The sequence below is a fragment of the Sphaeramia orbicularis genome, chromosome 18 (genome assembly GCF_902148855.1).
Source record: "Sphaeramia orbicularis chromosome 18, fSphaOr1.1, whole genome shotgun sequence".
Taxonomy (NCBI): domain Eukaryota; kingdom Metazoa; phylum Chordata; class Actinopteri; order Kurtiformes; family Apogonidae; genus Sphaeramia; species Sphaeramia orbicularis.
Window position 1 is genome coordinate 5,012,163 of NC_043974.1, and position 6,239 is coordinate 5,018,401.

Sequence of the window (6,239 nt, forward strand, 5' to 3'; positions counted from 1 at the left end):
TGTTTACATCAGTGATGCCTGGTGTCGGGATGCTGTCGTGGTGCTGCAAACACTGTTCACCGCTGATAGAGCTCATGATTATCAAGTGCCGGCCATTTTATCTGCCGAAGGAGTTCACGGCCATCCTGCTCGTGGCTGTTTACACCCCCCCCACCTCCAAGAACAACAGGAGTGAAGCACTGAACGAACTCTACCAGCACATCAGTGAGCAGCAGACTACCCACCCTGGACAATACCCTGGACAATGTTTACACCTCCACGAGCATAGCCTACAAGGCCCTGCCCCTCCCCCACCTCAGCACCTCAGACTACCTCACTGTTATTCTGATGCCAGCATACAGACCACTGGTTAAAGTCACCAAACCAGTTCGGAAGCAGGTACGAGTTTGGCCAGAGGGGTCCTCAGAGGTGCTTCAGGACTGTTTCAGCTCCACTGACTGGCATATGTTCAAGCAGGCTGTCACCTACAACACCACCATAGACCTCCAGGAGTACACAGAGATTGTTACTGCCTACATCACCAAATGCATTGATGATGTCACGGACACCAAGACCATCACTGTCCAGGCCAACCAGAAGCCATGGCTGACAGGGGAGGTCCACAGGCTTCTGAAGGCTCTGGACGCTGCCTTCAGAGCTGGAGATGAGGCGGACCTGAGGACAGCAAGGACCAACCTGTCACGTGGCATCAGAGAGGCTAAGAGGCAGTACTCCAGGAGAATAGCCCACCATTTCAGCGACAGCAGAGACACCCGGAGTCTGTGGCAGGGGATACAGACCATTACGGAAAACAAGCCTGCGCCACAGCTCAACAGCTTCTTCGCTCACTTCGAAGCACACAACAGCACCCCTGCACAGAAGACCCCACCCCCCACCGGTGACCAGGTGATGACACTGTCCCCAGCGAGCGTGAGGAGATCCCTTAGTAGGATCAATGCACGCAAAGCCCCAAGTCCAGACAACATCCCCGGTCGTGTACTTAGAGACTGTGCAGTGGAACTCACAGATGTTGTAACAGACATCTTCAACACCTCTCTGAGTCAGGCTGTTGTCCCCACATGCTTCAAAACCACCACCATCATCCTGGTCCCGAAGAAGAAGGTCCCCACCTGCTTCAAAGACTACCGTCCAATTGCAATCACCCCCATCCTCATGAAGTGCTTTGAACGGCTGGTCCTGCAGCACATCAGATCCATCATCCCCCCTTCCCTGGACCCTTTCCAGTTCGCTTATCGGTCCAGCTGCTCAACTGATGATGTGATCTCCACTGCCCTCCACTTAATCCTCACCCATCTGGACTTGAAGGACTCATATGCCAGACTGCTGTTCATTGCCTTTAGCTCAGCATTTAACACACTCGTCCCCCAACAGCTCATTCATAAACTGGACCGGCTGGGGCTTAATGCTTCCATGTGCAACTGGTTGCTGAACTTCCTGACGGGAAGACCACAAGCAGTACGGCTCGGCAGTAACACATCCAGCACCATCACGGTAAACACAGGAGCCCCCCAAGGATGTGTGCTAAGCCCCCTCCTCTTCACCTTGCTGACCCATTACTGCACACCGAGGCACAGCTCCAACCTTCTCATTAAGTTTGCTGACGACATGACTATAGTGGGTTTGATCAGCAACGACGATGAGACCCACTACAGGAGTGAGGTGAGCCACCTGGTGATGTGGTGCAGGGACAACAATCTGTCCTTGAATGTAGATAAGACAAAGGAGATGGTGGTGGACTTCAGGACCCAGCATGTCCCTCTGACTATCGATGGTGCTGCTGTGGAGAAGGTGAGCAGCACCAAGTTCCTGGGTGTGCACATCTCAGAGGACCTCTCCTGGTCTATAAACACCGCATCACTGGCCAGAAAGGCCCAGCAACGCTTATACTTCCTCTGCAAACTTAGGAGAGCCAGAGCCCCAGCCCCTATCATGCACACATTTTACAGAGACACCATCGAGAGTGTCCTGACCAGCTGCATCACTGTGTGGTTCGGTGCCTGCACCGCATCCTGCAAAAAGACCCTCCAGTGTATAGTGAGAGCAGCTGAGAAGATCATTGGAGCCCCTGTCCCCTCCCTTCAGGACATCTATAACACCCGCCTCACCCGGAAAGCCGTCCACATCACAAAGGACCCCACCCACCCGTCTCACAGCCTCTTCAGCCTCCTGCCATCAGGGAGGAGACTGTGGAGTCTCAGGGCTAAGACCAGCCGACTGAAAGACAGCTTTTTCCACCAGGCTATCAGAATGCTGAACTCCCTCCCTGCTCTACCCCCCCTTACACACTCAAACTTGGGACTCTAACCCCCCCCCGCCAAACCATCGCCACTTTAGTGCAAGTGATGCACATATACACCTTGATTGTTCTTTTGTTACTCCTCTACTGCACTCTTTTATGTTTACCTTTTACACTCGTCTATGTTATTTGCACTTTTCTATGTTATTTGCACTCTACGTTTACTTGCACTGTGGGGCCTTAGAGTCCAGTAATTTCGGCTCTCTCTGTATACAATGTACATGGCAGAACAGACAGTAAAGATGACTTTGACTACTGCGATATTTGTACAACATTTGTGGCATTTTTTGAGTCGAATACAAATTTTCAAGACTGAGTGAATGACTGGACTAAAACTCACAGTGCAGAAGGAAATAAAGTGTTTTATTAATGGAAAAATAAACTTGAAACAAATCTGTAGAGATAGTGCACAGTCCACCAGGATGAGGATCAGGGTGATGGATGTGTGTGTTGGACAGTTAGTGTTTTTAACCTTCACTTCCCTCTATTATTCTGGTGTATCTGTATTTTATTCTTATACCTTCTACTTCAGATGTTTTCATCTGATGTCTTATTAACACAATGTCTGAAAAGAGCATCAATAATCACCAAATTATGCGTGGAAATCTCTAGTGCAGGGATAGGCTCCACTGCCTCCGCAGCCGTCTGGAGCACAGGTGTCAAACTCCGGTCGTCGAGGGCCAGTATCCTGCAGGTTTTAGATATATCCCTCTTCCAGCACACCTGGTTCAAGTAATGATCAGCTCATCATCATGCTCTGCAGAAGCCTGACAATGATGTAATGGCTTCCAGGTGTGATGGAAGAGGGAAATATCTAAAACATGCAGGATATCGACCCTCGAGGACCGGAGTTTGACAGCCCTGGTCTGGGGGATAAAGTGGTTCAGAAAATGAATGAATGAATGAATGAATGAATGAACAGTACTGTCAGATTAAAGTATGCTCAGTTTTTTAGCAGAGGTGAAAGTGGACATGACTGCAGATGTCCACATGAACTTTGGTGATGATTGACCACTGTTCTGGACATTAAACTATGTTAAGTTGTGTTTTTTTAGTAAGCGCTTTATAATGTCCCTCTTCTTCCGCTGCTGTCGGACTGCAACAGCATAAGATCTTCCTACCATCGACTTGCGAGCACCGTGAGTTTCACGTAGGGCTGATGTGCACTGAACTTACGACAAAATAATTCATGAAGTGGCCATAGGTTTGACATAGGAAGGTCTCAAGGCACCCTTACGAAGACCATGACAACTGTATATGGTGTTCGTACGACTCAAAATCACATCATTTTCTCACGCCGGCCTCAAGATGCTCTTGCGTTTTGAACGGCAGCCGTACTAACTTTGTAAGGCGGCCGTAAGAAATTACTGCTCCCTCCACGAATGTCTACAAACTCCAGAACTCATATGAACCAGGAGATTTGTACAAACCCATCATTCGTATAAAGCTTTGTGACTGAGACTTAAAGAAGCATCAATAATAACCTCATTAACTTGCAAAATTATTAGGAAAATAGCAACATTTTACTCACCAAAAATTCAGATTATTTGTACACAAAATCCATCCTCCTTTCTTTCCTCAAAAGGAGTTTAACTACTCTGTTGTACAGATTATCCATGTGGGTACCAGGGGTATTGGTCATAGTTAGTGGACTGAAAGTGATGGACAAATCCTTTTCCTGGTTGTGATCGGCTTGCTAGCTTCGGAATTGTCTGACCTTTCTTAACAATATCCTGCTTTTCTTGAAAAGTCTGTCTTGAAAATGGCTTTGACAATAAATCTGCATCCAAATCTATTTCTTCTCTTCTATTTCTTCTCTTCGTCTGTGAATACTCTGACATTACCGTACGCCTATTAGAGGGCCTTGATGTCGCCAACTCAAAATATGATTGATTGAAACAACAGTTTCATCGACATATATGTTTTGCTAGAGGGCCTGCTCAACTGATTTTGAAGGCCTCCAGGCAGACTTCTTTGACTGTGACCTTGCCTGGCAACAAATGATGGCTGAAATGTGATTGGTTAAATGATTTAATATGAAAATACATATGCGGAAGCAGCACAACCAGGGGAAAAAGCTATGAAAGGAAGCAGACAGACCATTTGGAATTATTTAATAAGTATTCATGGACAAAATATAATGAACATCAGTCTGTGATTCAGATATTGTTTTAAGCCAGCAGAGAAGGCCTTAGACCCTATTCCACCATAGGAACTTTTGCAGGAACTTTGAGCATTACCTTGAACTTTGTAAAACCCTGGCTAAATAACTTTCCTTCGGCCCCAAACTTTCCCTGAAGAAGTTCCTGGTAGGGAGGTAGTACTTTTCAGTTTACCAGGAATTCTTAGGGGCGGGGCTGTGTGCTGGAGAACGCTGAGTGATGGACTACACTGGCAGTGTTTCCGCATTCTGTTCACCCACACAATTTAATTTGTTCTTTAATTTCCACAAGCTTTGTATTGTGATAATTCAAAAAAATGGACCAAAAAAGAAGCTACGACAAGTGGACGGATGATGAGTTCCAGGCTCTTTTGAGCGTTTTTGTGGAGGAGGAAATTCAGACGTACTTTGAATTGCCGACATGAAATGAGCGAGGTTCAAGTAAAAGCTGTCAGAGCCAAATGTAAGACACAAGCCTAAAGAAATATGAGAAAAGAAGAAGAAACCTGTGTAGGATTAAAAGAAACTAAAGGACCGCAACGGTCACAGTTGATCCTACAGTTGAACAAACCAATGGTCTGTATATCACAGAAATATTCACTGTTTAGTTGGCTCCATGCTGTAACAGTAGTCAGTGGCACATCAGTTGTTTAGTCAAAAGTTGGGTTAACTTAATGCTAATTCTAATGCTAACCGGTCAAAAGTTTGACACTAAACCTAAATCAGAAAACTGGATGTATTTATGTTGTTGCTGTGAGCGGAACACTGATTTATTCTTTATGTTTGACATTTCCACCTGAAACGGACCGGACGGACTCATCTCTTAATTTGAACCTGTGGCTCGTTTGTGCTTTCGTCCATCGTCTCCTGGCCTTTACAACGGCCCAGGTCAGACATTTCACATGTCACATCATAGTAGTAGGAATCTGTCATCATGTGTTCTGTTATTCATTTTAGCATTTTTTATTACTTTTCATGTAGGAAAGCAAAAGAGGGACCAGGACCATGGAGTTCCAGACCAGCTGTCCTGGACCAGCTGGTCCAGACCCTGGTCCAGAAGCATCAACCTTTCACACATGTTTATTTCCATTTTCATCTCAAGGCACCTTGTTTTTTTGGGCAACTTTTGTTTTGTTTTCATTCTTAAGAAAGAAAAAAATCTAACCTAATATCTTCTGTTCATTTACAAGGCATCATATATGAGTATAAGTACTTTTATAAGTAATATGCAGTCAAATTAAATGCAGTCATTTGAGTAAATCTGTCTGACTTTAGGGTTGAACCTGGACTATATCTGTAAAACAATAGAAATGAAAAAGAACCATCCATCACACTTAAAGTTAGATGTGATGTAGTTTAATGACTGAAGTTGAAAATACATTTTAAAATACAAATTAAGGATATGTAATGATGGTTAACTTAATTTAAAATGTATTCCAGATGGATTAAGTGATTCAACAGCCAGTAAAATGTTAAACCCAACCTGTCCACTTAAAGTAGTGAGTCATTTTATTGAATTAGAGCTTTGTTTGTGAATGTACATGAACTGTACCACAGTTTCTGTTACTGCTCCCTCATACATCATCAACCTGATCTGAATAAATTACCCTGAACTTTGGGGTGCGATGGAAACACAATTACCGGGAATTCTTTTACCCAAATAAGTTCCTAGTGAGTAAGTTCTGGTAAATTAGTATTCATACATGCAGTACCGCATTTGTCCAGCAGTCACCGCCAAAGCATTCAACATGATTATTAGGCTATTGTTTTGTTTGTTTGTTT